The sequence below is a fragment of the Cydia splendana genome, chromosome 21, assembly GCF_910591565.1.
Source record: "Cydia splendana chromosome 21, ilCydSple1.2, whole genome shotgun sequence".
NCBI classification, from domain to species: Eukaryota; Metazoa; Arthropoda; class Insecta; order Lepidoptera; family Tortricidae; genus Cydia; species Cydia splendana.
Genome location: NC_085980.1, coordinates 2117717 through 2140743, shown reverse-complemented (window position 1 = coordinate 2140743; position 23027 = coordinate 2117717). Strand labels below are relative to the sequence as shown.

Below are 23027 nucleotides of genomic sequence, written 5' to 3'. Positions count from 1 at the left end.
AGGAAGCTTTTGGCGAAACCATGCAGAAATATCCTTAGAGTGCTCTAAGAGAAGGAAGAGGTGGAACATGAACTACAGGAGGCCGTCCGCGAGGCGGAGGAGCGGCGCAAGGAGAAACACCGCAAGACGGAGGAGAGAGAGAATATGAGTCAGGAGATAAGGGACAAGGTAGGAATATGACTATAGGAAGCTTTTAGGAGAAAGGCAAGAAGAAATAACGTGAGTTGGAGGAGAAAGGCTATCCGCGAGGCGGAGGAGCGGCGCAAGGAGAAACAATGCGAGTTGGTGGAGGAGAGAGAGAAGATGCGCCTGAAGATAAGAGATAAGGTAGAGTATAATAACTACAGAAGGCTTTTCGCAAAGCGAAGGAGAAAGGCAAGAAGAAACAACACAATATGTAGGCGGAGATAGAGAAGATGCATCAGTAGATTCAAGATAAGGTAATAAGAAGAAGATACGACATTCTAAAGTATACAAGTCATTCTTAAGTGATTACTACTACTACTACTACTATACAAGTCATTTGATAATCTCTAAAATGTAACCAATTTTGTCTCATAATCAAAACGTATTTTGAACTACGTCAGACTTATCAAAGTAATAAAATAACACATACTACATACCTAAAAAACAAAAGGTTATCCTATTCCGAGGTATAAAAGTAAATAGAAATACCAGTCCGGCAATAGAAATTGCACCCATGTCTGTGTTAATAACTGGGCAGGATAGGTATTTGATTTCACGCCCTTTATTGGACAGTGCGGGTGAAAATAGTTGGAAAATTGCGGATTATACTTTAGCCTCGTCCCGCCCAATGTACATTAGGATGTACACTCAGTGTCGATGCAATGGCAACCTTAATTAAAAACAAAGTAGGTAGCATTTCATTTGTCTCATAACATTTTCGAACAAATGGAATTCAACCCAATTGAAAATACAACAAGATTCTAACCTCCTTGGCTATCATTTTGTATGGTGGGCGGCACGAGGTTAGAGCATGAACTACTATTGCGGTATAGAAGTGTTATTTATAACTATGTTTATTGAAATCTTAATTATAATTTAGCTTACAGCCGGATTGAATAAGTTTACGCGGTGCCAAATTGTTGATAATCTATTTATTGAAATCAATACAGTTTTGTCACTCGTATTGACATTTTGACATTGTGACGTCTAAGAGATAATATAATATAGATAAGGAATGGAAATGAAAAAACATAATTGAAAATATTTTAGGCATGGATACATATTGGATTCTTTAAAAACACCAAGAATAACTTGAGTATTTATTTGTGTTTTTAATTTGTTTTACGAGTGGAAATATATTTGATCTACCTAACTTTTTGAAACATACTTAGGTATCAAAAAAACATACTTATGTGTAAAAAAGTACTACTTACTACACTTACTCCGTTGGCTCAGCGACCCAAAATGAGACGTGGCCTCCGGCACAAGACAGCGCCATACGAGTATATTTTTTCACCTGGGATGTTTAAACGAGTTTTGATGTATTGTTAAATTTAGAGAACCGATTTAAATAATAACCGATGAATCATTTTAAATAAATGAAAATTTTGTATAAACTCTAGGCACGTACGATGTGTGGTAGTGGTAACTAAGAGGATTTTGTAACCCTGGCATAGATCCAAAATGGAGTGAACAGCCGACGAAAGTGCTTTTTTATCGAATGCTGCATTTTAGATGACTCCGTGCGATGTTTGATCTAGATAAGGGTTTCTGTAACGTTCAGCTAGCTTTCTGTAGTTTTTTTAAGGAATATACATAGTAGGTAATTTAATGAATTGTCATTTATTTACATAAAAGATATATACAGTGGTACTACGAGTAATAAACAAAACTAATAACTAGCTTAAATCTAAAATAGGCCCTTGAGGCAGTACAGTCACCTGCAATAATATGTTATTCTTCGAAGGCCAAAAAAAATTCCTCGCTGTATCGCAATGCTGATACGTTGTGCGAGGTAGCCGCCAGCTCTTCGGTCACCAGTTACGTCAACCAGACGCTTCGCGATTTCTGCAAAAAAACTTTTGCGCGCTTTTCATCTTTTTATACGTGGCCCGCCTCTTAAGGCTTGCGTTTAGCAGCTTTCTTAAATATAATTCAGCGGACTGTAGTTCCTTCTGCAGCACGTTCTAGCTTATATTTTCTAAAATAAATATTGAAAACCTGATTCTTTCAAATCTGGACATTCTTGGGCTTATTCTACTCGGAATCGACAGCATTCTCCATCCTACCGTTATAAAAGATGTCCCAAAATGTCCATTCCATTACATCACGTTTGAGTGATAAAAAGTTTTTCACTTGTATGTGCGTGACGTAGTGGAAAGTACAATTTTTAAACAAAATATGGGACATTTTTTTGCATTGGGTTTAAATATGCTAGTGATTTTGAGTAGAAAAAACCCAAAAACAACAGGATCTGTGAGAATCAGGTTTACAATATTTATTTTAGAAAACGCCCAAAATAATATACCTATCTTAAGTTAATATTTCAATCAAATTTCACAAAAAAACATTTCTGCTTGTTAAAACCCTGTTCTTCAAACAGGCATAAAAGCCACGTACCACCGTTTAACTGTTTTTATCCATTAATTTGAAGTTCTGAACGCTTGGCACACGGAAATGGGTCAAGCGTTTGAGTTATTACGCTTGCAGAGCGTTACACAGAGCTTTGGCTTAAAGAAATTAGCACATTATGCGTGCACAAAAATTTTATTTTGAATAACGTTATCTTGAAATAATATTTGATTGTGACATATAAAATAATAGCGCTTTTTCTCTCTCCCCCGGTTATAATTGAGTTCGATTTAACTGGTCTGTAAAAAAAAATGTTTTTGTCAGCAGAATAATCAGATGGTCAGCAAGGGTTAGGTTATATTTTTGGTGAGCAACGGATTTTTCTGCCGACCGAAATATATTTTTTTAGCTTACCATTTAATTACTTCCCATTATGACTATATGAATGACTCAAAGTAGCTACGCCATTTTGGCGAGTAAATAATGTGTAGTTTATATTTTATGAAATATTATGTAATTGTGTTAGTCTAACTAAGGTATTTCTATTATAGGCCTTATTACCAATCGACATCTATTATTATATTTAGTATTAAATCGTTTATAAACGGGCTTAAAATAAAAATTACAAACTAAACTTAAAAATAAACAATAAATAGAAAATTTTCCCCAAATCGCCGTCTATTGGCAGCGTGCCCAGAAAGGCTGGCAGCATTGTCACGTTATTGCCTTAATCAAAACGTAAATATAGTCTGTCAAGGCATATACGTCAGTAGAAAAAAGCGACGAATTTAAAAAATGTAGGCGCGGAGGGTAATAGTCCAATAGAAAATTTGAATTTCACGCCTTTTTTACTGACAAAGTTGTTTGATCGGCGATAAATAAATAATTGTGGGGTTCCAGTTATAGTGGTTACGAGACGGACTCTCGTCCACATTTCACTAGGTATCGGAATGTACCCGTGGAGCGCCCTCTGGTGTAATTCGCGTGCAGTTAATTTGACGTGCGAGTGCCTCACATGCTCCACATTTAACTTCAATTGGGGTTTAACCCTTTTTAAAGTTGTACGCTGCTGTACAGTCGACGAGAGGTGGTTGCGCGAATATATGAATATAAATCATAATAATAATCATCGCATTTATTCGTGACATACTATAACATACACAAGTACAGAACAACAAAGAAAGTTAAACATAAAATAAATAAATAGTTTACCACGAAATGGTCCCGCCTCAGCATAATGCCTACCCAGAAGTCAGCGCTGATCTTCCGGTGAGACCATTTGTCTTTTGTCATTTGTAAATATTATTAATTTATCCACATAATTATATGATATAATACAGTACAAAATACTCTTTATTGCACACCTCATACGAAACAGTATAGGTCCCGGGTTCAAACCCCGGTAAGGGCATTTTCGTGTGCTATCACGATTATTTGTTCCTGCATGAGTTATGGGTGTTAAGTATGTATTTATGTATTAGAGACCAGGTTGATCTGTATAAGATTATCCCCAGATACCTATTTATTTTGTATTAATTAAATGCCGCCTATTTCCAAGCAAAAAGCGAACTATTCAAAAAAATCTTTATCAAAAGCGCGCTCATTTAGAGCAGATTATTAAGATATGTCCAGTTTTTAATTAAAACATGCTTTTGTTTTGTCATGTGCTGGTATTTAAGCGCTCAGTGGCTTTTATTGTATACTTATTGTTTTAGGGTTCATGAAAACGTTGATTTCGATCGCTTTGTCTTGTCGGTGAAGATGGTTTATTGCAGAGACGGCTTATGTTGAAGATTTCCTCTGTGAGATGACTTTTTAATTCAAATTTTGAAAACAGTTTATATAACTATGAGGGGTTTTAACAAAATTAATAACTAAACTAGAGTTAGACCAAGACCTGCAGCAATTTTGATAGCCCACGCAGTGCAAGTGTTATTTTAAACGTCAAACTTTTATGAAATTATGACGTATACATAACACTTGCACTGCGTGGGCTATCAAAATCGCTGCAGACTTTTCTTGGTCTAACTATATAAAACTTTAAACTTAAATCGAAGACTAAATAAGATTAATCTAAAAAAAACCGGCCAAGTGCGAGTCGTACTCGCGTTTCTCGGGTTCCTTACATAAGTCCGACTCACGCTTGACTGCACATATCTAATAGGTTTTCCTGTCATCTATAGGTAAAGAACTATTTTGTGTATTTTTTTCAAAATTTAAGACCCAGTTGTTTCGGAGATAAAGGGGGGGATCGTCATTTTTTGGCTATTTTCTTAAATAACTTCGAACCTATGTATTTTAAAATTATAAAAAAAACATGTCCATCTTTGGGTCACTAATTTACATATGTGTACCAAATTTCAACTTAATTGGTCCAGTAGTTTCCGAGAAAATAGGCTGTGACAGACGGACAGACAGACAGACGCACGAGTGATCCTATAAGGGTTCCGTTTTTTCCTTTTGAGGTACGGAACCCTAAAAATACTAAATGCTTCCCCTTTGCGGCATGGTGCCGAAGATGCTGGCAGAATTTCCTCGCTGTATCGCAATACTAATTCTTTGTGCGAGGAATCTGCCAGCTTTACGATCACAAGTAGCGTATGTTCTTTTGATAATTTCTTATAAGAGCTGTGGTGGTCGAGTGGATATGAGGTCCGACTTTCAATCCGTAGGTTGCGGGTTCAAATCCTGGCTCGTACCAATGAGTTTTTCGGAACTTATGTACGAAATATCATTTGATATTTACCACTAGCTTTTCGGTGAAGGAAAACATCGTGAGGAAATCTGCATACATCTTTCGCAGAAATTCAAAGGTGTATGTGAAGTACCCAATCCGCATTGGGCAAGCACTCTCGCGCATGAGAGGAGGGCTGTGCCCAGCAGTGGGACGTTTATAGTAGGCTGAAATTATTATTATTATAATTAAATTCCTTATAAATAAAAATAAAAATAAATATAGCGTAATCAATCGCGGTCGGAGCCCACAGGCCAAGGGTCTCGAAGCCAAAAGCTATGAAATTTTGGGGGCCGAGACCCCTATATTTAATCCTATTTAATTAGTAATAAAAAATATATGTAATTGTAAATTTGGCTTAAGAGAAAATGCGAGTTTCAGCTCAGAATCAAATTAGCATAACTCTTGTCCTATTCCATGTTTATTTCTATAATAACCACTTGGATTTAATTTAAACTACTGATACTATACGTTTCGAAATTGAATGGTTCAATAGCAAACCATCCATTCCATTTCCAAAGCAATATTCGTTTTACCTCAATTGAGAATTGGGCACGCGACGAAAATCGAGTAAAAAGTAAACTTAAGGTGTCATTCCGATTCTGACTACACCAGCAGAACTGTTATCGACAATTCGGGCAGCTACATACTGCCGTATTCGAACTTCAAGATATTCACAAGACACGACACGTACTAGATCCATTCTAGATACGTTATAGTTTAGATATCAACTAGTTCTCTTTTGCAGCGCAATTCGGGCAACCAATGTCACTTTTACATTAGATAGAGTAAGATATCTATTAGATGTGAATTGGATCTCTAAGTCATATCCTGTGCAAATCGTTCAAGAGTGTCTCCAGAATCGCGCAAATGTCAAATTTGACAGGTTAGATCTTAAACATATCGTTATCGTATCTTGGTGATGTCTAAAATATATCTAATAGATGTCTATCCGAATCGGGCCCATAGATCCTGTCATTTAATAATAACAAGACGTTTATTTCATATCACAAGCCCATAAAATTGTACCTACAAAACTTATTGACTATGTTGCCATTGCCACTACTTATACAACGAAAAGTAGGTAAAAAATGACATTTGGTGCAGCAATGCGGTCGGCAGTAATATCGCACTGCAATACTGCTGGTATAATGCTGCCGACTGCACTGCCGCAGGAAACGTAAAAAAGGTCCTTTCAACGTGACATCTAGGTATAAGTATTAAATTTGTCATTAACTACAGTAATGCAACGACACCAATCTCTTCACACCAAAAGCAGTCGCTGGTCACTGTGTCGACCAAACTGTGTAACCACTATAAAAAAAACATGCAGTAATGCAGTTGGCAGCATAGTGCAGCGTGGTATTACTGCCGATTGCATGACTGCTGCAAATGTAAAATCGTTTTATTTTCTCTGATTTAAGACTTTTGCTGCAGCAGTGCAGTTGGCAGCAATGTTGCGCCGCATTTCTGTAGCAGTAATACTGCTGTATTCTAAATTCGAACGGCACCTTAACAATAATTACCCCGTTTGTCATATTGCAGTAGAAAAGTCATACGTTTGTACATTTTATTATTAAAAAGCAACAAAAGTGCGCTTTGTTTGAGCTAATATGGACCTTGCGTCAACGGCCTAAAGTCTTTATCGTCTGCTTTACGCTATTTGGGGAAAGGATGTATTTTATTTGAAAATGTCGCTTAAGTGGTTTTATCATGACGTCTGAAACAGAATTTTACTGTCTTTTCTCACGAAACTCCGCCTTAAAAGTAAACATTTGGAAGATAATTCTTTTTTTTTTATTCTATCAATTTGTAAAAATAGAAATTGGAAGTGTAATCATTTGTTTTTCGCAATTTTTTGTCGTAACTAAATAGATAAGACAGATAGGTAGTAGGTATGGTCGAAAGTATTAATTTATGACCCATTTCGTACCTTGTCACAGTGAAAATCAATATGAAAGTCGCTAGAGACCTCATACTACTGTCACTGTGACATGGTACAGTCGACGTCAAAAATATATTTGCACTTTTGCACCCTACTTTTTTGTAATAAGACATAAAGTGTAAATATATCTTTGACCTCGTCTATACCTACAAAATTGGTCATAAATTTAAAAAAAAATCTATAAACATTTTAAAGTCAATTTAAATACCTGTTGCATATTACACCGAATTTCTAAACTTACAACATATTTCTCCAGCATTGACCTAAATTTCTCTCCCTTTGTACCCGTAGATTTTCTCATAGCGACCAAGTTGCCACCGAAGTCATTCCGCCACCGAAGTCACTTAGCACTCGGCACAGAAGTCACAAAGGCACTTGGAAGAACTAACTGGCCCCAATTATGAGCAATTTGAGCGCGACGAGGGCACGGAAAGTGGTAAAGTGCTCGTAAATACTTTGTAAGTAGGTACGTAGTTGATGATCAACTGCCCGATTCGAACTTTAAGATACGACAATTAATACATCTAGAAACGATATGGATTAGATGTGTCAGTGTCTAAAGTGACGTTTTTGTTTGAAGAAACGTCACATTTGACACTGACATATCTAATCCATATCGTTTCTAGATCTATTAGTTGACGTATCTTAAAGTTCGAATCAGGCCGAATATCTTCTTGAGAAATGTGTCTTTTGAGACGAGTAAAAAACTAGTTGTCTTTTTTTTTAAATTTATTTATTCATGATACACTAAAATACATTTTATAAATTACATAAAACTCGCCAAACTGTGAAGTTTGATGGCGAGATACGCTCTTTTTTATGCAAGTAACTAACGATAATATGACCAGAAATACCGTTAAAATCGTCCGGGTTTCTCCCTATCACCCTGTATTTAAGGAATACCGCTAAATTCCTTCGGGGTCCACCCTGTATTTATTTATTCACTCAGCCGGGCTATTAAGCCTAAATATCCCTCATATTCCCGTGCCTTCAGTGGAATGTCATTTTCAGTCGATAGCGCCCCCTAGCGAGGGGAGGCAAAGTTAATTCTTGATCTTGTTACGAGGAGCGATCCGTCCGGTAAAGGTGTGGTGCTAGTGAATGCGACTCGCTACCGCTTGTGACATAAATATGCTTTTATTATCTGTCTTTTATGTAAATTTTACTTCACCAAAATAAAGTTAGAAAGTACCAATTTTTTTTCTGTAAACTAGAATTTACATAAAGGTAATAGGTATTATGTACAAAATCTATTCTAGGTATATTTTTTGTTCATATTCCGTCCCAATCGAGCAACCCCTTAGACAACAGCTAGATAGTTAAAATTTTAGGGCATTAATACTAAAATCATTTGTTAAAACAAACATGGGTCCCCAAAAATTCTGATGGAAACGTGGTTTTTTGAACCATCCCAATAAAGATAAAGATATTTATTTGCAAAAGTGTAGTGATGTGTGTGTGTATACTCACATGTTTTACTAGGTAAACGATTCTTGATCTCAACAATTCAACATCATGAATTCAATAGATACAAAGGTAATAGGTGAAAGGTATTTCCTCCGACAGTCTTCAGACAGCCGTATTCGAACAATGAGATACGTCAAATACTAGATGATATGGATTGGATATGTGAGTCAAACAAGTGTCAAAAGTGACGTTTTTGTTTGACGAAACGTATCCCATTGTTCGAATACGGCTGTTAATGAATTAGCGTTATGCGTCTTTCCTATAGACGTCATAAAATAAGGATATTTAAGCAATTTTTTTTGCTAAATGCTCATCGCCATGTTAAAATATTACAAATTATATGATATAAATAAGTCTTAATGAATGCACCCGAATTGTTAACTGTTATAATAATATTGTCTAAAGGAAAGACACCCGATTTTCAGAACTTTTTAACGCTTCAGTAAGCTTAATAGCTAAATTATAGATAAATATAAATACTTAAAAAATAAAATACCTAGAATACGTAAATACCTAGAAAATATCCACAATTCAGGAACAAGTTGATAAACACAAGCAAATGCCCTTACCAGGACTCGAAAACTAAACAAAATTAATGACAATAAAAACTAACAAAATTAACGCTTCTATTTAGTTCATAGTTACAACAGCACTATCTATATTTCCGCACACTTGAGTCACAAAAGCACTGCATTTAGCGCCGAGCCCCGCGAGACCAATATTATAATTGCGTTAGCTTCGTCCGGGGTACGGTTGCGTAGAGTTGCTCCCACGGCGCTCGTAGTGTTCGTAGTGTACACGGAACTCGAGGAAATATTGTTTGAGTTTTTATAACTCGTTCGAGGTAATATTAAGTTGGAGAAATAGGCCAGTGAGGTCAGATTAAGCTCATCTATGCAAGAGCGATTGAGATTTTCATTGTTCGCGGTAGGTAATTTGGTAACTTACTTATACTTAAGGCATACGATTTCCAATCTACTTAGATTTCATAATTTACGGGACTTAAATGCGTGCACATAAGATAGTTATCCTTTCTTTTCTTTTTTTTGTATGTGTCTACCCGTGACCATGAACGTAATATCACATTCGGAATGTCAGGTAAAATAATAAATATAAAAGTAAGTGCACGCGAACAATGACTCTATTGTAACTTATTTGTGTATTAATTATATAGTCACTTTCTGGTGAACAAAATCATTGTGAACTCCCGTCCATTGGAAGATCTGCTAACCTGACATGTGCTGATAAGTATACTGTACTTTCGTAAAAACTAGTTCCTATTCCCATTCTTGTATTTTGGTTTGAAATAGGAAGCCCCAAACTTAGGATGCAACTGCAGCAGGAACTGTTAGTTTGTTAAGATAAAATTAAACACTAGAATAACATTAATACATCCCCCGCTGCAATTGGGGCCCAACCCGTTTCCACACAATTAAAACTTGCACTCAATATGGCTGCCATACATTTTAGCGCGTGAATGTCATCCTTTCCACTGAGCACCGCTCGCTGTCATAAGCGGTAGCGGGTTGCATGTAGCATTTACGCTCTGTAATTTGGGAATGGGTAAACTATGCGAGACATTGTATGAAAACAATGTGCTACTTTATTTAGCATATAATATTCAGGAGTACGGTGTATTCGGGCATTCCGAGTGTCGAAAACCGTCAGATAATCCGGAAAAGGGATTCTTATTATGATGGAATGTTGGGTGATTTTCATCTCATTTTCGGAGTTATTTGACATACAGAACTACGCGAATACAACTTACTCAGTATTCTGTACCGACACCAGTTTTATCTTTGGACATGGCACTGGCAATAATGCTGAAATATTGAGAACTCCCTACATACTTAAAAATGTTATGATGCTATCTGGTCTGCCTACCATAACCATTATCATCATTATTCTCTTGTCACTTATTTAAGATTTTATTAACTTTTTGTCATTAATTTTATTGACACATTTTGTGCACTGGCTCCCTCCTTTAAATTGCGTCTCAAGTCTCAAACTTTTAACCAAACCTTTGACAAGTAAGTGAAGTTGCTCAGTTCCGCAAAGATTTGTGTTAAAAGGCTTCAGATTAGTTTAATTACTCGTATAATCATCCCGAAGTTTAGATCACGATATAATACGAAGTTTAGTTCATTTGAAAAGTTTACTTCAATCGTGTTGAATATTGTTTTGTGATGTGCTTGAGTTGGAAGTTTTGTTATGAAAAGATTTTATCGCCTTATGACGCGGTTTTGGCATTTACTTGTCAAAGAGTTAAGTGATGTTGCTGTGATGAATGATAAATTGGTGCGTAAATTTATACTAATTAAGCCATACTATATTAATCATGGCATGACGTTAGGTAAATGTCATTCTTACAAGTCGTGACAGGGAAACTCTTTGAGTATACTTTTCTTTGCTAAGTATAAGTTTTATATTATACCACATAATAAATAATAGTACTCGGTACAGAAGACTCACTCTCTAACAAAACGCGTCTGTTACGATCAGCACAGATATGGACGCTAGGTGGCGACAGCGCCACGCGCGGCTTATGGCTAGCCACCAAAATTGGTGTGGAACGGATGTACTTTTAGCTACCTGTAGCAAAGCGACGAAATCGCGGAGTGAGCCACGCCTTAACTGTGTGTGATTATACCACGTTTTAACTGTGCACAATTTTGGAAAGTCACTGGTATTTAAATTTCTTTTCACCACACCAGCTCGGAAAGGCTTACTTTGCACTTCAAAAACGGATAGCAAAGTTGCACTTAATTCACATGTGAGGCAAAGCAATCAAATGCAAATTTTGAGTTGTTTTCTTATGTTTGCTGGTAGAATTGACTTTTAAATGATGATTTTGGGTGATAAATATTTAATAACATTCATTTGAATTTGATTTGGTTTAATTTTGTTTGATATTTTACATTTAATATTTGCTTCGGGTTGGTGTGCTGAAAAATTTTGTGTTCCACTCGGGGACAAATTTTGTTTAACCCTCGTGCTTTGAAACCCTCGCAACGCTCAAGATTCCATTTTTCGAACCACTCGCTACGCTCGTGGTTCAATTTTGGAACCTTTCGCTTGCTCGTGTATCAATATTAGCACGAGCGGTTAAACAACAACTTTGCCCCCTTGTAAAACAAATAACTATTGTCGTTTTATACTTGTGTATGTTATAGTTTATCACGAATAAATGCGATGATTCTGATTCTGGTTCTAATATTTTGTAAAGGTGACAGTCCATTTCCAACGACAGCTGCACTACTGTTGCGACGTTACTGTCATTCATTGTCTTGTCAGTCATTTTACTATGGAAATCGACAATAACATCGACGTGTCGGAGCAGTAGTGCAGCTGCGGTCAGAAATGGAATGTTACCTTTATTTTGAAGTTAGGTATACGCAGTATGTAGTTCCTTGTACCAAGTTAGTACCTCCTTCACGCCGCCTAAGAAAAACCTTAAACTCCGTGTGTTTGCCCTCGCTAATAGTGTTTGTTTGCATGTTTGTGCGCAAACACATCCTAATCGGGCCCCGGCGAAATAGGTTGAGTGTTCATTCGTTACGGGCCTTCCTGTTAGAAAAGAGAGGTTAAACTACGGAGAAGGTTTCCATTGTGTTTCTAACTGAATGTAACTGACTTACAAACAAGTGCGAGTCGCACTCGCGCACGGAGGGTTCCCGTCCCGTACCATTACGCAAAAAACGGCAAAAAAAATCACGTTTGGGAGTTTTGTATGGGAGCCCCACTTGAATATTTATTATATTCTGTTTTTAGTATTTGTTGTTATAGCGGCAACAGAAATACATCATCTGTGATAATTTCAACTGCATAGCTATCACGGTTCATGAGATACAGCCTGGTGACAGACGAACAGACGGACGAACAGCGGAGTCTTAGTAATATTGGGGTCCCGTTTTTATCCTCTGGGTACGAGACCCTAAGAAGACTAGGCTTTTTATTCGACGGTGTGACTGTTTATGTCTTTTTTGCCGAGAAGACATAGAACCTATCAGGCTATCATATAAAACGCTTATTTTATTTATTTGTCATTTACAAAAAATACCACTTAGAGCAAAATCACTTAAGTCGGTTAAATGCAAAATTTGACAGCTCCGAACAACTGACACGCTGATATCGTCCGGCGAACTGGTAATCTGTGGGCCCCTTTTTTTAGGTAGCATATTCTGGCATGGCGTTTGATTTTAATCCAAATTTGATTTAACAGAAGAAGATTGATTTTAGATAAAAATTTAATCATACAAATTCCATTTCATCTCCGATAAAACTGTCATTAAATCAAGTCGTAAATAGCACACATATGTATATTTAACATCAGAATACGCCGCCATTTTGTTTTATATCTATCTACCATTGAACAAAAGAGTGATCCCTTTTCAATTAATATTTCAATGGCTACTACACAGTCGGCATCCATTGTCTTTTCATGATTGATATGAAAATAATCTGTTGGTAAACTTTGATTTCGTCATCCTTTTAGGTAATAACAATGGTAACGGATTGTATGATATCAGTATTATTTCGGAAATAGGATTTTTTATATTATACCCCCTAGTGTAAATTTTATTCGATAGGTGGCGTGACGTACGCGTTTGCGTTAAGTGTATTTTTGTATGGGATTTTAAGTTTTCAAAACGCTGTTCATAATCCCATACAAAAATAGACATAACGCAAACGCGAACGCTCGTCAAGCTATCTAATGAAATTTACAGTAAGATCTGTTATGGGCCGGACACTATCATGAATACTGACATTACTTTGAAGGAATGACGTTTTTAGTGATAGTGTAGGGATTGTCATGAAGGAATGATGCAAGTAATGAAGGTTATTTAAATAATTTCCGTCAGTATTGGAGTTATGTCAAAGTAATGACGCTAGAAATGATATTACTACTGACAGTGAATTGATTAGAATGATGGAAACAGAAATGACAGAAAGAATGATGGACGATAATGAAGTAGTAGAAGTAGAAGTAGTAGACTTCTTGCAAAGACAAAGAGACTCATTCAACGTGTTCAAAATGCCTGTGCTCGCTTCTGATTCAATATTCCGTTGAGAGCTCACGTGACACCATTTCTGAACAGCCATAAGATCCTCAAGATGCAACACTGTCGTAAACTTCATTTGGCTTGTCTGCTCTTTGGTGTGCTTAAATATGGTACTCCGCCTTATCTTTTCAATAAGCTTTCTTGTATTAAGCTCCGCGAACGCCGTAACTGTGGAATTCAATTGTTAATGCCACGCCATGCCACAGCAGCGTTTCGGGGAAGTTTTCGCTATGCCGCGTCGAAAGTCTGGAACAATATACCTCCGCCTTTGAGAAACCTGCAAAGTATTCATAGCTTTAAGTCAAAGATTAAACTGTATTTACTTAATCACCAACGTAGCCAAGAAGCCTACAGACTTGATACCAGCTGCCTGTAGTTTGTAATTTTACTTATGCTTACCTCAAGTGTTTTGTTCCTTTGGCCTGACAAGGGTTCATCATTCCTTTACGCCATACTTAGTAGAGTGCTGTTATGTTAGTATTTCGTACATTTTCGTAAATTCGTCATCCTACAATGCTGTTTTGCTAATAAGCTAATCTTACAAGATTTTTTAACGTAGATTTCATGAACGCTCGATATTGGTTTGGTCTGACATTGCTTTTTAGTTAGTGTAGCCACCGTTGGCGCTAGTAGTATATACAGCTGTAATGCTCAGCCAAGATATGGTGGGACCGGATCGATACAGCGATTTAGAGCACGATGCTTGTTTTTGTATTAATTCATCTTAATTGTAAATAGTCGTTATGTTGTATCTTCTTGCTGTGTAACTTTTTTCTTATTTAACTAACTGTTTACTGTATGTTATTTCTGTCTTTTTTCTTCTTGTCTGTTACCTTCCGTGATTCTTCTCACTTGATGGTCTCATCGGAAGATCAGCGCTGGAAGCCACCAGCAACATGCTGAGATGGGGCCATTTCGTGGCACTTTAATCTTATTTTGTATTTTCTTTTATACTATGTACTGTTCCGATTGTTTGTGCTTACGAATAAATCTATTCTATTCTAAATCTATTCTATTCTAAGTTATTAAACGTTTTTGATATTTTTGAAGTAATGACAAAATTTTATTTAATCGTATGGCTTATACAAAAATAGGCAGTTATATAAATGTCACAGAATAGAAATTACATTACAATTAAAAATTAAATTAAATGTCAATATTCAGTGCGTTTAGCCACGCAATTGCGTCGGGTGTTAGGCGCAGCAGGTCTTCTGGTGGTCCCGAGTATGAATGCAGAGGGCATCGCTGAATTATATGCTCCATAGTCTGGACTTCTTCAGACACTTAATGACATTATACTGATAGTGAGTGGAGCGCATGTAAGTGTTGAGAATAATTTTCTCGTAACAGTCCAGGCATAAAGGGATACGACATAGTGAGATAGGTCGTTCGTGTTATGGACGTTATCGGTTTTCCGACATTTTACTATTGCGTTACTATCGGCTCTTTGGTCACTGTTAACTCACGAGTCTCTCATTTTGACCTCTTGAATTGATAGAGAAGTAAAGGGCCCTCCACAGTCGCGTTCGCGGCTTCACGTCGCGACTCGCGCACGAGTCTGGAGCGGGCTTAATAGTCATCTCGTTATTATAATACTTAAAACTTTCGCGTTTTGAACACATATTAACTCAAACTTAAAATTTATCTCGTTATTGCTCGTTATAAAAAATATGGAAAATATATAATTACATCCATTGCCGTTTTTTTATTTTTATTTTTTTTCATAGTGTGTATTTCTATTGGCGCAGTAACAATACATAATAAAAAAGAATATAATTAAAATGAACAGTCCGTATCAAAATCACAAGTCTAGAATGAACTAGATTGCCTGTCAAGTGCGTTTGCCAGAGTGTTTTCGTTGTTTTTTGTCAGCAGGCTGTATCACATGAACCATAGTTAGAGTCTGTTCGGAAAGAGAAGAGTCGTAGAATGTATTGGGCCCCATACATTTCACAACTCTTCTCTTTCCGCACAGACTCTAACATAATACAATAATGCCTTTAATTAATTTAATTTTAATGCCTTATAATGCCTTTTGTACAATTTTTAATGTGCATAATTTTTAATTTTATATCTACTACTACTAGTCGTAGTTTTTTTTTTAATAATTTATGATTATGACGCCATGTGTTTTATAACAAAATAAAATAAAGGTGTATCTCATATTGGGGCATTCCACGAGACTGTCGCTTACATAACGCTTTTGCCTTGTATGGCAGCTACCTCAATAAAATACGTGAATCTCGAGAATATACTGCTAATTTGTTAGCCAAGTCATGAAATATTACCTGACCCAATATCGCTTACTCAGCATTTCCAGAAGTATTAGAAGAATTGCGTTACGTAAGCGACATACTCGTGGAATGCCCCTATTTCAGTGAGTTAACATAGTATCGCTTCTGAAAGCCATGAATACAATTCAATTCGGGACAAGCCCCGACAGGTATAATTGCCACAATACACATCCATATTTTATTCAGAACGATGTTACGTGCTATGATGGCTACAGTTTACAAGGGAATCGGGAATAAATAATTAGGCAATAAAGATAATAAAGTTGTATTATAGGTAGGACAGATAATAACTAATACCTTTAAATGAGCAATTCTTGTATATTTATGTATATATTTTGGGGATCTCGGAAACGGCTCTAAGGATTTCGATGAAATTTGATATATGGGGGTTTTAGAGGGCAAAAATCGATCTAGCTAGGTCTTATCTCTGGGAAAACGCGCATTTTTGATTTTTTATATATTTTCCGACCACAGCTCGGTCTTCCAGATATTGAATATTATACTGTAATCGTTTGCATCTGTAGCCGTCGACAACGGAGAAAGTCGACTAAGATGGTACGGGCACGTTATGCGAAGAGACGATGACAATGTGGTTCGTAAGGCGCTGGAATTGCCCGAAATAAAACGCGGTAGAGGGCGCCCGCCCGGCACCTGGTGGACAAACATGACCCGAACAATAAAGCATGCCAAGAAGACATAACGACAATCCAGGACAGAAGTGCCTGGCGTAAATTAATTAAGAGAGCCGACCCCACCTAAAGTCGGAAAAGGGAAAGAAGAAGAAGAGTTTGCATCTGTAGCCCTCTTTGTAATAGCCAAAAAAATACTTAAATCAACTTAAATCAATAAATCTCTAATATTCTCTACCTTGATAGAAGTAGGTACCATACATTATTAAATAATACAGCCTTGTCAGACCTGAAGTGGGCTAACACTAACAGGTTACAGCTGAAAGCTTCAACCTTCGCCTGAATAACTTATCAGGTCTATTCGACCCGAGACAAAACGAGTTAAAATGTATATCGGATTTAGTAGCTCGATTTTACAAATGAAAGAATGCTAGAGACGAAGTAAACTGGCATAATGTGAAGCACCTTATAAATTAAGGTATCGTGACAACTTTGAAAAAAACCTCGTATCTTGTTCTGTCAATCGAAAGAAAAATGCCGTAACTATGCTTGGGATGCATACAGACTTACTGCGTTTCAACTTTGAGTAGCAGCAGGCGTGGCTTACTCCGCGATTTCGTCGCTTTGCTACAGGTAGCTAAAAGTACATTCGTTCCACACCAATTTTGGTGGCTAGCCACCTAGCGGCGATATCTGTTCTGATCGTAACAGACGCGTTTTGTTAGAGAGTGAGTCTTCTGTGCCTAGTACTATTATTTATTCTGTGACAGCAGTGTGAGATATGAGATTTTTTCAAAGTAGTGACCGTATTTAGTTATAAGGCCCGCCAATCCCTGTTCTGTTACTGCCGTAGCACTAACGTCGGTAACAGGGTGGCCCAATAATTTGTTGACAAAGATTTTTATCATAGCATTGTGTTGATTATTGTAACAAACTTTTGCGCTTGCGTATCAAAGCTAATTGAGTATATTTTTAAGATAGTACGGTTTGTTATAGTGTAATGATTGTATTTTTGATGATTTTTTTGTAAAAAACATATGTAAGTAAGAAAAATATTCTAACAATTCTTTGTCAGCGTACTTTTAGGCCACCCTGTAGTATAACTTACAATAGTCACTGAGGCAACTCGCCTCACTTAGTAACAACAACAACCTATAAAAGGGCGTATGTTCACAGGAATTCACTGTTGTTTACGACGCTTTTGCATAACAGCTGGGAATTAAATGTTGTTTACGACCTTTTTGCATAACATCCGATGCTTTGAAAAGTTAATGCCTTTCTAGGCTTATGCCGATGTAAATGAGTGTAGTCACGCATGCGTAATTGAAAGTAATTGTGCTAGAGCAGTGGCACACATAACTCATTTTATTGTACAGTCCCTGTAGAAATTTATAGAGGGCGCTATGGTTACATTTACTTAACTAAAATAAAATACCTACTGCGTATACAATACTTTTTCTTCGTAACGTTAGTATATTGACCCCAAATCAATAAGCACTAAACAATATTCGCACTACACTGAGCAACACTTAGTAAAGTATAGTCAGCAGCTTACTTATATATGCATACTACGCCTAATGTACTTACCTACCTATTTTTCCTTTTCCCACATTGAAATAAGACATAGGTTTGTGTCATCACAACTCTTTATAAAAGCAGCAATTTGTGTCTTGGGTATTAGAAGCTGCAGGCGGGATATCGAAAACGGATAACTTTCAGTGATATTTGTGTCAGTTAAGTGTCAGTCATATGTGTGGCTACCACCACTGACATTAAACGCTATCGAAAACGTAACTTACTTTCTACGCCTCTCGCTCGTACCTACACGCATATAAGTGCGAGCGAGATGTATAGAATTAGAAAGTAAATTACGCAGAAGTTAGCGTATATGTCAGTTTTGACACTGTCAGTGACTCATAGTACGGGTAATGAAACGTTATTCGAAAAAACTATAGAGAAAGCTTCGTCTATATTGATTCCGTCCAGGGCTCGGAACCGGTATTGAAATACCTGTTAATATCGTTACAAAACCGTTATATTATTTCGTTCATTAAAAAACCGGTTAATTGATGGAGCGCGAACTAAAAAATTACGTATACGTTCTCTCTCCTAACCGGTAAGAAGATGGAATGGAACTTTATGGTTCGCGGGAACGATATAATCATGGCTTTCGGAGACTATCGGTTAAACTCGTTGTCATACGTGAAAGAGATAGCAAAACTTACTCGTTCTATCTCGCTTCGATATTTTCAATTTAACCTTTTAATTTCGTTCCACAAAAACGGAAAGCGAACGAATTAGGCATAAATTAGTATCTTAATAGAACAGGTCATTAACCGGTAACCGCAAACGGAAACGAAATCCTTTTCGTTCCCGGGTGAATTAACGAAACCGGTTTGAAATATAAAACGGTTTCCGAGCCCTGTTTCCGTCGGTGCTTTATTCAATAATCTTAAAGAAAAACAAGGCATTTACGAGTACATCATGCAAAGCTTCACGTATTATTTTTATTATAAAAGATTTTTTCCGACGCTACAAGCACATTAGCGCCCCCCACCCGTGTACCAGCGTGTTGCTAATGCATTCTGCACTTTATCTTTAATGGGTTACGACTCCATATCGCTTAATGGTGCTTGTGATTTTTATTGACATTGTCGTTTATAGTTTCTTGGGAGTTAGCAAATATGATATATTGAGTATGAAGCTTCTTGAAACATTTTCTGCGAGGGATAATCTGTTTTAGAAATATTATATTATATTACATTTTGGCATTTTCTTTCAAAGTTCAAAGTTTGCTATTGTCAACTCAAATACTCAAAGTCAACTGCGCTACCTATATAGCAATCTTACTTTATATAGCTTTATATACAGTCATGTACTGCTATGTATAACAAAAGACCAAATTACGTATCATTGACAGAATAAAACATGTATTTTATTCGATACAAATACAAAACAGTAAACAATAAAGTCTGACAATAGATCAAAACTACGTTCAAACCGATTCCCTAGATTTACGGCTACAAAACTTAACGCATCGCTCAATAAACAAGTATGTAACGAACAAAGCACCTAAATCTCGCCGCCATTTTCTCGCCTGTCACCGCTCGATGGCAATTTTCCGGTTCGCGAACATTTCACACGTTGACGCGCGATCGAGCCAGTGGTAACGCTGCGACGCGCGATCGAGCCAGTGGTAACGTTGCGACGCGTATTTGAGCACCAGTGGTAACGCTGCGACAATACGTTTAACAGTGATAGCCTAGGGAGCCTAGATGAGCCAATCGTTTAGTGTTAGACCAAGAAAAGTCTGCAGAGACTTTGATAGCCCACGCAGTGCAAGTGTTATTTCAAACGTCAAACTTCTATCAAATTATAACGTATAAATAACACTTGCACTGCGTGGGCCATCAAAATCGCTGCAGACTTTTCTTGATCTAACTCTATCGACAAACACGGGACGAAATGAAAAAAAATGGAATGACAGATGCTACGAAAATTCACGTGACTATTTCCATATATATATTTAAGGATTGATTCGCGTTTTCTAGGGTTGGACCAAGAAAAGTCTGCAGAGATTTTGATAGCCCACGCAGTGCAAGTGTTATTTACCTATACGTCATAATTTCATAGAAGTTTGACGTTTAAGATAACACTTGCACTGTGTGGGCTATCAATATCGCTGCAGACTTTTCTTGGTCTCACTCTAGCAACGATTGTCATATTGGCTAGGCCCCCAGTGGTAACGCTGCGACAGCGTGTTTACGGCGATAGTCCTGTATATGTAGACCCATGATTTATATGCTTTGAGATATCATCTCTAATTGATATCTGCATCATGCCCGCATATAAAAGTAGGTATTGGGATATCGAGATAACAGATAACAACGGCCCGATTCGAACTTTAAGATACGTCAAATATTACGGTTAGATATGATACAGATATGTCAGTGTCAAAAGTGACGTTTTTGTTTGAAGAAATGTCACTTTTGACACTGACACATCTAATCCATATCGTATCTAGCCGTATTATTTGACGTATCTTAAAGTTCGAATCGGGCTGCAATTAGATTTTTTTTTATTTGAATGGGCATCATAACCGTTTCCAAAAAAATAGATAACATTTAAAATCCATAGACGTTTAATCTGACAACACATTTTAATAAAAATAGATTGAATTAGAAGATTAGAATTTTTCAATGAGTACCTACTCGTAACTAGAATGTACGGACACAGAATAAATAATAGTACTACCATACAGAAAGGACACTTCCTACAAACCCGAAGTTTGACAGCGGTTCAGGGTCGAATCATGCTATCCCTTTCTAATATATGGCACTATCCCTTTCGGCTATTTAGGGTTGTCAAAATCAAGTGATTATCTTATCTGTGGTCGTGCACGCAAAAGGAAGTCATGTGGTGTCAACCCTAATAAGTGCTCGGAGCAATGCTGAGCCGAACGGAGCCGGATGTACATTTTCCACAAAGATAATAATAAAGAATGTCGTAGCTACATATTTTTTGTGTAAATGATTCTCGCCTGTCTTCGCTCGATGGCAATTTTCCGGTGTGTGCGCATTTCACACATGTACGCGCGATCGAGCAAATGTGGTGACGCTGCGCGTTGCGATTATAACTTTAAGTCGTAAAAAATATTAGTTTCAGAGTTCCTTCATAGAATATTTCCAATTATTTTGAAAATACATTATTTTTGTCTTCATTTGTATGTGGGATCAAAATCTTAAATGTAGATTTTGTTGTGTGTGTAAGCTTAATCATATTTAATGTTCTCGGGACCTAACGCTAAATAAATAGACTATGTATTTCTATAAGGGGTCTAATATTAGGTACTAATTTAAAGATTTAACAATATGCCAAGTTGCCAACACTAATCTATAAAAAATTATAACCAAGCATCAATTTCCAGTTGGTACTAGTTAAATAAAGTATGTAATATTAAATATTACAATCTTATTTAATATTCAATCTTATTAAGATTTTTTATTTCCAGTCGAATAGTTACTTAGTTACACGACATCGAATAAACAACTAAGATTTTTTTTATCCGCAACAAATTAAGCAAAAAGCTTCTGCAAAAATTTGAAATATATTAAGTAGGGTAATTCGCCTGTAACTGGCCTCTTTTAGTAACTGGCCGCCCTAAACCAAAAATGAATTGTATTCATTTTAGTATAAGGTGGCCAGTTATTGAAACCTTATACTAAAATGAATTCTGTTTATAGGTGAACAGTTTTTAGTTTAGGGCGGCCAGTTACTAAAAGTGGCGAATTACCCTATTTGTTTTGTATCTGTTTGCGATACTGCGTAACTTAAGTACCTATTAGCTAAACATTATTGTCACTGCCTGCGAGTTCCTATAATTCGCTTTAATTCGAGTTGCCTTAGTAGCGCAAGGTTTTTGCAAAACAACGCCATATTTCAGAGGTCCCTGTTCGCTTATCTGCCGACAGGGGATTACGGGGCATATTTGTTTTGGATGCCCTTTTATGTGCGCCATATTTGCCATGATATGCTTTGTGATACTTAGAAGGGACAATCCTACTAATATTACCTATAGGGGCCGATTTTTTTATGTTATCTATTTTTTTCGTCAAGTTTCGATGAAGTTTGGTGGATAAATAGTTCTCTTGAATGATGAACTCTCTCAACCAGCCAAATTTTATCGAATCTAACGAGAAAAATTACTACTTATTTGTGTAAATACCTACAATAACCTCTCTTATCGTTATTTTTTGTATGTGATAACTTGATAAGTTGATAACACCAACTCCAAAGTGCCACCGTGGCGTTTTATAATGTTTATTACGGTTTGGACCAGATGATAAGGTAATCCCAAATAAGGATAACCCCTAATATACGATAGGGTCCCGTGTATTTCAACTGTATCTCTTTAGATTTCAATAAAGAAGGAAGTTCGAGAACATTTTGTTAATTAATAATTGCCTAACTTGTTGAAAAAATAACTTTAAGATAAATTTCTACAAGTAGTACATTTGTTGACATGTTTTTAATACACCATAACTTTTTAAATTTTTTCAATGAATATTTAATACCTTAAAAATTATATTTAATGTTACGTAATCGCTTTTTCACGCCACGCGCGTTTCCCGAAAATGAGGTGCGGAGGGCTGTATTCAGCGTTGAATAAAAAGTATAAATAATGGAGATACAGTTCTGCAAGTATGGAATGTTTTATTGGAAATATTCTCTTTTATAATATTAATTTTGGTTTCTTAAATATTAATACTTTTTGAGATATTGGGGAAATAAAAAATAACTATTTTTTCCCCCCTTTTTTTGTTTATAACTTTTGATATTTTTTGTGTGCTTACACGC

The 23027-nt window shown here is 36.5% G+C and overlaps 1 protein-coding gene and 1 long non-coding RNA gene across 3 annotated transcripts in view; both read left to right on the top strand.

The window, feature by feature from the left end:
* The window catches only part of LOC134801194 (uncharacterized), a 156341-nt gene that overhangs the window by 115452 nt on the left and 17862 nt on the right, over positions 1–23027 (top strand). The window lies entirely within an intron of this gene.
* LOC134801167 (complexin) overlaps positions 1–23027 on the top strand; it is a 136428-nt gene that overhangs the window by 95539 nt on the left and 17862 nt on the right. The window lies entirely within an intron of this gene.